The following is an 11,914-nucleotide window of genomic DNA, read 5'->3' on the forward strand; positions in this document are numbered from 1 at the left end:
GCGAGAGTGAGACCAGCAGCTCCCGGGCTGTGTGAACCCACCCTACGAGCTCCCACGCCTGCTCGGGCTGCGCCCCGTGCACCCCGGCTCGCGGCTCAAATCCGGCTCCTGTGGGATGAGTCCATGACATTTTCCTCGAAGCTGTTCAGTAATCCAGTTCACTCAGCAGGGTCATACTGTGGGCACAGGTCACGTACATTGGAGGTGGAAAGAAATTGGAGCCCTGGCCGGTGTGGCTCAGTGGATAGAGCATTGGCCTGCGGACTGAAGGGCCCCAGGTTCGATTCCTGGTCAGGGCACAGGCCCGGGTTGCGGGCTTGATCCCCAATGTGGGGCGTGCAGGAGGCAGCCCATCAATGATTTTCCCTCATCATTGATGTTTCTCTCTCTCTCCCCCTCTCCCTGTTCTCTGAAATCAATAAATAATAAAAATAAATAAATAAAAATTAAAAAGGAAGAAACGAGACAGACCAGTGATATGACGTGATGTGACGTGCGTGTGAACATACGGGTCTTCGAGTGTCTGCGCAGAGCACTTGTGGGAGGAGCTGGAAGAAGCTGGTCACGTGGTTTTGAGGAGTCAGATGGGACCAGGCTCAGGGTGAGGGCCGGGAGGGAAGACGGCAGGTGAGGGGGGTGAGCCAGGTGGGCCGGACGAGAGCAGGACGCGGCTGATCGGCCAGCCTAGCCTGCCGCCCGGACCCAGGAGCGGACTGAGAGCGGGCAGAGGGCCGGCGGGTGCTGGCGCTTTTTGAAAGAGCCGTCGAGGCCAAGAGCAGAAAACGCCCCCGGACGAGTGAGCGGCTGCGGGCCGGCTGGGACCCCTCGTGGGCTGCGGGCGTTGTTCCTGTCGCTGTAGTAAGTGCCGCTGCCCTTCTGCTTGCCCTCCCTTGTCTGGGAACTCATTCCTGGCTTCTCGAGATGACGAACCCAACAGCTCACACTGGCGACTCGGTTTCCCTCGGCGAGGAGGCCGAGCTGCAGTCTCTCCGAGGAGACGCACGCTTTCTCTGGGGGAGGGTGCCCGCGGGCGCTGCTGGACCTGCGGGGAGTGCACAGGCCCCCGGGTGGGCGCAGCGGCCCTTCCTGGTGGTTGCACCGGGCCTGCCTGTCACCGGCCCAGGGCGGCCCTGAGCTCGGCGGGAAGACCGTGTTCCGGGCGCGGCACCAGGAGAGAGCGCCTGCCCCGCGGTGACCGCCGGTGGTGCGGCGTGTGGGTGGGCAGAGGCTGGAGGTGGGAGCCGGCTTAGTCGGGGCTCCCGTGGCTCTTCTTTCAGGGCCCGCGGCCCCCTCTCTCCCCAGCGCCGCCTACTGGACAGCAGCTTCGCAGGCCGCGGCTTTCCGGTAAAGAAGGGGCTCGTGCTTATTAAAACACAGACATGAAAACCAATAAAGCGGAGAACAAGTCTTCCGTTGTTTTACTGTGCACATCACTCCTGTTACTGTGGGACATTCATTTCCTTTTTAACTCTTTTTAAAGAATGTTATTGATTTCAGAGAGAAGGGAGAGGGAGAGAGAAACATCCATGATGAGAGAATCATGGACCGGCTGCCTCCTGCACGCCCCCCTCCCCCATGGAGCCCGCACCCGGGCCTGTGCCCTGACCAGAATCGAACCCTGACCTCCTGGTTCCGAGGCCGACGCTCAGCCCCTGCGCCCTGCCGGCCGGGCGGCGACGGCTCTCGCTGTTTCCCGACCCGCACGCCAGTGGGTGCCCGGCCTGGGCGCCATTTGCACGAAACGCTGACGGTTCAGTTCCAGGTGTTGCCAACGGGGATATTTGACAGCCCTTCCCTGACGTCACGCCACGGCTGCCGAATTCATCTCCAAGAAACAGGAAAGAGAACCTGTGACAGCGGCTGTGGTTTGCAGGGGAGGCTGCTGCGTGGAGAGAGGGGCCCACGAGGTGTGTGGCTGCTCGTGCGTCCCCCTGAGGGCGGGTCCCAGCGTCCAGCGGGGCGCCGGGAGGCCGTCCTTCCGCAGGGCCTGGGAGGGCTGGTGACTGACGCCCACTCTTGTCACTGCCTTGGGGTGACATTAATGGCAGATGATTTGTCTTGGCTGGAGTCTTGGAGGAGTCCTGCAGAGCCAGAGAGAGACACACGCACAGAGACACGGGCACAGAGAGACACAGGCACAGAGACACGGGCACAGAGAGACACACGCACAGAGACACACGCACAGAGAGACAGAGACAGAGACACAGAGGGAGCCGAGGCGGCGGGGCCCTCTGTTCTGGGCTCTGGGCTGAGACGCACTGTCCGGCTCACATCCCGGCAGGCGTCCTGTGCGGCCGAGGACCCGTGACCTCAGAGCCGAGCGTGTGTCTGTGGCGGTGCATGCCCGTGGCACGCGGCTCACAGCGCTCTGTGCTGGGCTGTGGGCACGTTCCGTGAGGCCTCCTGCTGGGAACACCCCGACACCCCGCGGCCGGCCAGAGCCGCAGGCCGACCGTGCTCGGCCGTGAACACGGGGTGACGACGCGTTCAGGCGGATGGCGCGGGCGTCACTGCTCGGAACAACCACGGGGGGCAGGTGCCGCGGGTGCCTGCGGGGCAGCGGGTCCTCGTGGGCTGCCGAGCAGTCATCTGCCTCCACAGTAGGAGGGATCCTGGCCCGAGCTGGTGAGCTCAGTGGTTAGAGCTTCAGCCCGGGCACCAAAGGGTCACGGGTTCCATTCCTGGTCAAAGGGCACGTATCTGGGTCACGGGTTTGCTCCCGCCTCCTCGATGTGTCTCTCTCACATCAATGTTGCTCTCTCTCCCCCCACACCTCCCTCCCTTCCACTCTCTCTAAAAATCATTGGAAAAAACACCCTCTGGTGAGGATTAAAAAATTAGTCATCTATAATAATAAAAGCATAATATGCAAATCGACTGAGGGACTGAACAGCAGAATGACCGTCCGGACGACCTTCCGGACGACCACACTATGACATGCACTGGCGCCAGGCCAGCCAAGGCGGGTGCGATGCGATTGGTTGGGGGCCCACTATTGCCCCACGATCGCCCTGCAGGGGGAGGCCTAGGCCACCGGCCAGCGGGGCGATCCATTGAGGAGCTCCGCGATTGCCCCAAAGAGGGAGGCCCGGGCCACTGGCCTCTGCGGGTTGATCAATCGGCGGTAGCGGGGGGTTGGGGGGGTCTGTGGAACCGGGGAACCGGGGTGTGTGGCGTGGACACGGGTGGGGGGTGGGGCCGCAAGGCAGCCAGCCGTGAGGGCCTCGGCAGCTGGAGCTACGGCAAGGCAGCCGGGACGGCCAGGTGCGGAGGCCGGCCCTGGGTGAATTTCGTGCACCGGGCCTCTAGTGCCGTATAAACAAGTAGAAGGCAGTCTGTGTGTGCGTGACATCATCTGAACCCTGTGAAAACCACTGGCTCCGTGTGGAGGTGCGTGGATGGGGTAGGTGGGGTGTGAACGGGCGTGTATACTGCATGGGGCCCCTCAGAGTGGGGGGCGGGGGTGAGTGTGTGTGAGACCCAGAGCTGACAGACCTCGGGTGACTTGGCTGCGGTGGGCGAGGGACCGAGAGCAGACGGGAGGCGGGAGGTTCATCGTTAACAATAGGTGGATGGTTTGTTACTTTCTTCTTAAACCTCGGTGTTTCCCAAATCGCCATCTTGCATGAGTGGTGAGAAAGGAGTAGCAAATGTCATTTATGATGTTAAAAATGGTTATGTGCCTGGCCAGCGTGGCTCAGTGGCTGAGCGTCGACCTATGAACCAGGAGGTCGAGGTTCGATTCCCGGTCAGGGCACAGGCCGGGTTGCAGGCTCCATCCCCAGTCGGGGCGTGCAGGAGGCAGCCGGTCCATGCTTCTCTCTCATCGTTGATGTTCCTGTCTCCCTCTCCCTCTCCCTCCCTCTCTGAGATCAATGAAATATATTTGGAAAGAAATAGTAACTGGAGTTCTCAGCCATTTAAAGAGCCCCAGCGCCGTCCAGCCAGGCCTCGCTGGCGGAGGGCCAGGAAGTCAGGGACGCGGTCAGGTGCACACCTTCCCCCAGAGCCCGGGCCTCCGCTTCCCCAGCCTCCGCCGCCGGCGCCCGGCCCCTCACGGGCGCCGAATGAATCCTGTGACTAGATACATGGAGACCTGTGTGCACGCGTGTGAGCCGATACCTAACATGTTCACGGTAAATCATGATGCGGACACGCGGTGAGGTGCCGTCAGGAGGACAGCCTCTGTGCGCGCACCTGGTTGTGTTTTCTGCCAGCGGCGGGCAGTTTGACCTCCGCCCGGACGGTCGCGCTGGGCGGGGGGGGGGGGCCTCTCTGGACCGAGCAGCCGGGCGCCCTTCAGGCGGGTTTGTCTTTCGCGGTTCCGTGTGCCCTTCTTCCCGGGCCTCCCAGCTCGCCCTGAGTTCGAAGCAGGTGCCCAGTGAGCGTCGGTGTGCAGGCAGGACTGGGCATGCTGGGGACACTGGGTTTGTCAGGAAAGCGGTCAGACCTAGGGCTGGGGGAGGGGGTGCGGGGCACCCCGAGCCCCGGGATGTGCCCTTTGCTTCCTGCATTGTTATTCCTCCCCTTCCTGTCAGCACTGAGGAGAGTTTATGGAGAAGGCGCACTCCCGGTCACGGCACGTGTCCTCGCAGTGCGCCCCGCCCCCCCCCCCCCCCCCCGGAATATATGGGAGGAAAACGCACGTCTTTGCGGCTCTGTTCGCGGGCAACAATGTCCCGGGCCTGGGCGCTGGCACGCGGCCCCTTGGCGGAGCGGGTGCTGTTCAGAGAGAGAAGGAGCCTTTAGCAGGACGTTCCCTAGGAATGAGGCCTCGGCGTCCAGGCCCCGCCAGGTTTCCTCCCGCGGGGGGTCCGGCCCGCTAGCCCCCTCTGCCTCCCGGGCTGTCCCCGGAGCGGCTGGGGGTCTGTGAGTCTCAGCTTTGATCCTGTTATCTCCTCGTCTGAAACGTGGCCTGGCCTTTGGGATAAAGTCCACATCCTCACCAGGCTGCTGGCCCTGCGGGCTGCCCTGAACGGGCCACACATTCTGGCTTCTCTTCCAAACCCCTGTGTTAAGGTTCTGAGCCTCCCGGTCCTGGCCAACAGGGGGGAGGGGGCTGCCTCTGCCCGCCCCAGTCACCCGCTGAGCCCTCGCCGAGGGCCCCAGGCCAGGATCAGGGCTTTGTCTCATCCCCAACTTAAGGCCCACTGCCTCCCCCTGCTGGCATCCCTGCCCCCGCTGGCATCCCTCCCCCAACAGGCATCCCTCCCCCCTGACATCCCTCCCCCGCTGGCATCCCTCCCCCGCTGGCATCCCTCCCCCACTGGCATCCCTCCCCCCTGGCATCCCTCCCCCCTGGCATCCCTCCCCCCCTGGCATCCCTCCCCCCGCTGGCATCCCTCCCCCCGCTGGCATCCCTCCCCCCCTGGCATCCCTGCCCCCCCTGGCATCCCTCCCCCCTGGCATCCCTCCCCCCTGACATCCCTCCCCCCCTGGCATCCCTCCCCCCCTGGCATCCCTCCCCCCTGACATCCCTCCCCCCCTGGCATCCCTCCCCCCCTGGCATCCCTCCCCCCTGACATCCCTCCCCCCCTGGCATCCCTCCCCCCTGACATCCCTCCCCCCCTGGCATCCCTCCCCCCCTGGCATCCCTCCCTCCTGGCATCCCTCCCCCCCTGGCATCCCTCCCCCCGCTGGCATCCCTGCCCCCGCTGGCATCCCTCCCCCCGCTGGCATCCCTCCCCCCCCTGACATCCCTCCCCCCACTGGCATTCCTCCCCCACTGGCATCCCTCCCCCCTGACATCCCTCCCCCCCTGGCATCCCTCCCCCCTGGCATCCCTCCCCCCCTGGCATCCCTCCCCCCCCTGACATCCCTCCCCCCCCTGGCATCCCTCCCCCCGCTGGCATCCCTCCCCCCAGTGGCATCCCTCCCCCCCGTGGCATCCCTCCCCCCGCTGGCATCCCTCCCCCCAGTGGCATCCCTCCCCCCCCTGACATCCCTCCCCCTGCTGGCATCCCTCCCCCACTGGCATCCCTGCCCCCGCTGGCATCCCTCCCCAACTGGCATCCCTCCCCAACTGGCATCCCTCCCCAACTGGCATCCCTCCCCCACTGGCATCCCTCCCCCCACTGGCATCCCTCCCCCCAGTGGCATCCCTCCCCCCAGTGGCATCCCTCCCCCACTGGCATCCCTCCCCCCGCTGGCATCCCTCCCCCCGCTGGCATCCCTCCCCCCACTGGCATCCCTCCCCCCACTGGCATCCCTCCCCCCGCTGGCATCCCTCCCCCCACTGGCATCCCTCCCCCCGCTGGCATCCCTCCCCCCACTGGCATCCCTCCCCCCTGGCATTCTTGATTCCCTTTTCCTCTGTGACACGAAGGGCGCTCCCCCCGCCAGGCCCAGTCCGGCGCTCAGAGTGGCCCAGGGTGCTGATCTCGGGGACAACCTTCTCAAATACAACCCCAGGCTGCAGGCAGGGTGTCCCAGCCTCTTTTATTTTCCAAATGTTCACCCCAACCTGCTCCTTTTGTTTTATTTATTTATTTTAAATGGGGTTCACTGCTCGCCCTGTGGTCCAGGTTCGGGAGGGAGGAAAACACAGGGAAAGCTCCAACAAATGCGCATCAGCATCCGGCCAGTCATCAGCCTGACCCCTCCGCTCCCGCTCCCTCCTGCCCTGTTCCCGGGCCGGCCGCACTGCCCGCCACAGGGTGAGCTCAGGCCTCCGTCTGTGGCCAGCTCCCCGCTGACCAGGAGCCCCCCTCTTTCCAGAAGCGCCGTGTTCCCCCGCCTGGCGCCCTCCCTAGCCCCGTGCACAGACAGCTGCCCGACCTCCCCGGGGAGCGGCCCCTCGCAGGGCTGGGCCCCCACAGCTGTTCTCAGACCTCAGAGTCAGGTTTGTTCGGGATGCACTTTTATAATGAAACCTTTCGTTTCATTCCACTCGGAGTCATCATTCTTGCTGGGAAATGCTGGTCTAACGCCCTGTGCGGTGAGCTGATGGGAACCCTCTCAGAGCCGTGTCCTCACTGAGGTGAGGGGTGGGACACAGTGTTCCAGGTAAATACGGGCCGCCTGGCTGACAGGTTCCTGTTCAGAGCGGAGAATGAGCATTTAGACCCAATAAAACGGGACAACAGCACACGTGTGGGGAGGGCTCCGTGAGGAGAGGGAGGGCAGCCCTGCAACCTCAGCAGACTGTGCACCAAGTGTGAGTGTGTGTGAGAGTATGAGTGTGTGTGTGTGTGTGAATGAGTGTGTGAATGTGAGTGTGTGAATGAGTGTGAGTATGAGTGTGCGCATGTATGTGAATGAGTGTAAGAGTATGAGTGTGCGCATGTATGTGTGTGTTTGAATGAGTGTGAGAGCATGAGTGTGTGAATGTGAGTGTGTGAATGAGTGTGAGAGTATGAGTGTGTGAATGTATGTGAATGTGTGTGTGAATGTGTGTGTATATAAGTGTGAGTGTGAGTGAGTGTGTGGGTATGTGTGTGAGTGTGAGTGTTGTAGTGTGTGTGAGTGTGTGTGAATGTGGTAGTGTGTGAGTGTGGTAGTGAGTGTGTGAGCAAGTGTGCGAGTGTGAGTGAGTGTGCAAGTGAGTGTGTGTGGTAGTGAGTGTGAGTGTGTGTGAGAGTGTGGTAGTGAGTGTGTGAGAGTGAGTGTGTGCGAGTGTGAGTGAGTGTGGTAGTGAGTGTGTGAGTGTAAGTGTGTGAGAGTGAGTGTGTGTGAGTGTGGCAGTGAGTGTGGGTGAGTGAGTGTGGTAGTGAGTGTGAGTGTGAGTTTGGTAGTGAGTGTGAGTGGTAGTGAGTGTGTGAATGTGAGAGTGTGAGTGAGTGTGTGCGAGTGTGAGTGTGTGTGAGTGTGGCAGTGAGTGTGTAGGGGTGCAGGCTGAGCAGAGGCTTAGCTGAGGCCGGTGAGGCCTGTTGGCCTTGATAGGAAGACTGGCTCCCTCCCTTGGACAGCGGCGACCTGTGTACATGGAGTGGTGACATGACCAGATTTTCTTTGGAGAAAAACAAAGTAAAACTTAAGTTGAATAAAATCCCCCAAATGAAATGCCAGATGACCCAAAGTTACATCACCACAGTCCATAGCAGATTTAGGGGCGTTTGGTCCTGATCCCCATCCCCTGAGCCCGGAGAGGCGGGGCTGGCAGGCACCCCATCAGCCCCAGCCGGCCAGGTCAGCAGCTCTGGAGGGGACATGGCTAGAGTGAGTGGGGACCTGGCTGGAGGGGGACCTGGATGGTGGGGGGTCTGGATGGTGGGGGGGGTCTGGCAGGAGGTGACCCAGCTGGTAGGAGGTCTGGCTGGAGCGGACCTGACTGGAGGGGGGCCTGGCTGGAGGGGACATGGCTAGAGGGGACATGGTAGAGCGAGTGGGGACCTGACTGGAGGGGGACCTGGCTGATGGGGGGCCTGGATGGTGGGGGGGTCTGGCTGGAGGTGACCCAGCTGGTAGGAGGTCTGGCTGGAGGGGACCTGACTGGAGGGGGGCCTGGCTGGAGGGGACCTGACTGGAGGGGGGCCTGGCTGGAGGGGACATGGCTAGAGCGAGTGGGGACCTGGCTGGAGGGGGACCTGGCTGATGGGGGGCCTGGATGACGGGGGCCCTGGATGGCGGGGGGCCTGGATGGTGGGGGGTCTGGCTGGAGGTGACCCAGCTGGTAGGAGGTCTGGCTGGAGGGGACCTGACTGGAGGGGGGCCTGGCTGGAGGGGTCCTGGCTGATGGGGGGCCTGGCTGATGAGGGGCCTGTCTTCCGGGGGCCTGGCTAGAGGGGGTCCTGGCTGGGGGGCCTGGCAGTCCCGCGGGGATAGGCGTGGGCAGGGTGTGGCTCCCACGTACACACTGTTACTTCCCCACTTCCTGTCAGTCACAGCACAGTGCGCCTCCTAGAGCGTCCCCACCGGAGCCTGGGAAAGGGAGACAAGGTCCTTCTGTGCGTGCTCGGCTGCCCCACGCTGCCACTTACACCCACGCGCGGCTCCGTGTCTTCTGTTTCCCACGGAGCATTCGGGATGAAACGGCACAGACAGCTGCTCACTGGCTGCGGAGATCTAACTCCTTGGCGGCCCATCCTGCTTTGCGGGTGTCTCCCTCGCTCCCACTTCTTCATGCTCAGGACGAGAGCCAGGCAGGACTGGGTTGCACTGTGCACCCTGAATGTCAGTACATGGTGCTGAGTTGTCCCCACGGTCAGGGCCTGCGACAGAGAGAAACATCGATGTGAGAGAGACACGCTGATTGGATGCCTCCTGCATGAGCCCTGAGTGGGCCCCGGGCCGGGGAGGAGCTGCAACCGAGGTCCATGTGCCCTTGACCGGAATCGAACCCGGGACCCTTCGGTCTGCAGGCCGACGCTCCGTCCGCTGAGCCAAACCAGCTAGGGCTCACTCGTTTTTGTCTTTGACAATCTGATGGTCAAAACACACGTCACAGGATGAACACGTGTTCCTTCCCTCGTCACCCCCCATGAGCTTCGAGGGCTTCCCTCTCCTGGCCGTGAGGCTGCGTGGCTCCAGCCTGCAGGTCCGTCCCTCTCTGGTGACGGGCGAGGTCCCCTGTGTCACCCGTGGCCACGCCTTTCCTCCCGGCTGGAGTGGGACCTCCACATGCCAGAGAGCATATTGTTTTACTTTATTCGTAAGTTGGTGGTCAAAATTGTCAGCCTCTCCCTTCCTTTATTCCTTCCCCCTGATTCTTACAAAGTTTACAGATATTCACCTGTCGTGCAGGTCACGACACACATGCATCAGGTAGGAATTTATCTATGAAAGGGAGAATACATTTGCTGTTTGCAAGACAGTATCAATTCTGTCCGCTTACGCCCCACCCCACTCCTCGCTTCAGCTATTTAAAGGAATCTACTGATTTCTCCTTTTGCAGTGGCTGTGACGTCGGAAGTTCTTGGGTAAGATTCCACACGTTTGGGGTGACAGTGAAGAGGCCTGTGTGGCCAGCTTTTGTTGATCAATAAAATGCACCAAGCCCTGGCTGGTTTGGTTCAGTGGATAGAGCGTCGGCCTGTGGACCAAAGGGTCCCGGGTTCGAGTCTGTTCAAGGGCACATGGTCCTCGGTTGCGGGCACATCCCGGGCCTGGGCCTTAGTTGGGGCTCGTGCAGGAGGCAACCAATGGATGTGTTTCTCCAACATCCATATTTCTCTCCATCTTTCCCTCTCTCTTTCGCTCTCTCTCAAAATCAATGGGAAAATATCCTCGGGTGAGGATTAACAACAACGAAAATAAAAATAAAGCAAAAGTAAAATGTACCAGAATGAAGGGAACGGAAATTATATTGCTCTTAAGAGTCATCTTCTGAATGTATTTAGTCTAATCTAACTTACTGTTATTGAATGGCAGCGCCCTGTGTTTATGAGGATGGGATACCGAGCAGCAGAACAAAGCCGTGAGTGTCCACTGCTCCGCCCAGAGGCAGGCCTGGCTGTCCGCCGCGGAGTCCCGGGCGCACTCAGGCGGCTCCCTTTCGGAGCCTGTAGCTCCTGGCAGAGCCCCGCACGGACGCCCGGCTGAGCGCCCTTTGCCGTGACTGTCCCAGACCCATCCGGACGTAACGTTGCTGGTGTACGCGGCTCCCGGCCACTGTCCAAGTTCAGGTTTTAACCTTTTGCACTCGGATGTCGAGTGTGACTCAACACGGTTAGCATTAGAATAAAGAATCGAGAAAAAAGCAAGTGAGTGCAAAGGGTTAAAATGGCTAATGTTCTGTGTGAATATTTGAGAGAGAGATTCCTCCACGGACGCCTGCGTCTTGTGGAAGATCTTTCGTTTCATCCGGTGTGCTCTCTCGAGTCCCTTCCTGACTTGGAGCCGTGGCCTCAGCAAAGCAGGGCAGTCAGGTCCCACGACCCACAGGATGCGGCCCCGCCCTGTGGCTCAGGTCACGTCCACGGGCTGCTACGTGGCTCTGTGCTTGGTGAACATCTTCTCACTCCTTCCCAAGAGGCCGGCGTTTCATTCTCCTTTTACGGATGAGAAAACAAGCCGCAGACAGGTTAGTAGGCGCCCAGGGCCTCGGGGACTCTTCCCTCACATGACTGGGTCAGACAGAGAAGACCCTAACGCACCGACCATCGTCCTGAGCTCGGCGCTGAGTCGGGCTCCCATCTGCCCACCTTGCACGTCCGATTCTGACCGAAGGCCGCGCTCAAGCCCCGGAGAAGCCCAGCTGGTTCCTCGCTGCTTCAGGGGAGGAGTTGCTGTGCTGCTGACAACAGGGCATGAAGATGATAGCGGCCGGTGGAAACATCTGGGTTTTTGTTTTTTTCCAAATATATTTCAAAAGCCCGTTATTGTGTTTGACTTTAGCTAAGACTGGCTCTTTTGGCTCTTGCCTCTGATACAGATAAGGGGTGTGATGTGAGCCGTGGGGAGGCCGCGTGGACGCACGGCGGAGGGCCCTGCCCCTGCGGCTTCCCACGCGCAGTTCCGGGGGAGCACGTGGGTTTCTGTAGGCGCTCCCGCCTCGTGGGGGCTCCCCGCTGCAGAAGATGGTTTCTCTGAAGACCTGCCAGAACGGGGCCGGCGCCTGGCACGCTGTCTAGGGGAGGCTTCATGGTGTAGCTTCCGGCAGCGGCAGCGCCGGCCGTCACGTAGCCCCGCTCACAGGGGAGGCGGGGCGCCGATGAGCCATCCTGCTGGCTGACCGCAAACACGGCCTCTGTCCCTGCACCTGCCTCCGCAGCCGCCCTGTCACACACCCAGAACCCTCCTGGCTGCAGGGTGTGTCCTGGGGGGGCACCGGGGATGCTCCCCAAAGGCAGTCACCAGAGCTCTGAGGCCGGGGCTCCCAGGGGGGTGCAGCCCCCCCCCCCCCCAGGCCATGCATTCCTCACCCAGAGCTCCGCGGGGACTTTCAAAGTGAGAAATTCTTTGTGTCTTTGAAACCAGGAAAATCAAAGGACTGTCTTTCAATCCGGCTTACACCGGGTCAGTGAGTGGCACTAAT

The 11,914-nt window shown here is 61.5% G+C and overlaps 1 non-coding gene across 1 annotated transcript; it reads left to right on the forward strand.

The window, feature by feature from the left end:
* The first annotated feature begins 220 nt into the window (after positions 1-220).
* TRNAR-GCG (transfer RNA arginine (anticodon GCG)) lies at positions 221-299 on the forward strand. The gene has a single exon. It is a non-coding gene; the product is annotated as a tRNA-Arg (tRNA).
* Positions 300-11,914: the final 11,615 nt, after the last annotated feature.

The sequence above is a fragment of the Eptesicus fuscus genome, chromosome 6 (assembly GCF_027574615.1).
Source record: "Eptesicus fuscus isolate TK198812 chromosome 6, DD_ASM_mEF_20220401, whole genome shotgun sequence".
Classification (NCBI taxonomy): Eukaryota; Metazoa; Chordata; class Mammalia; order Chiroptera; family Vespertilionidae; genus Eptesicus; species Eptesicus fuscus.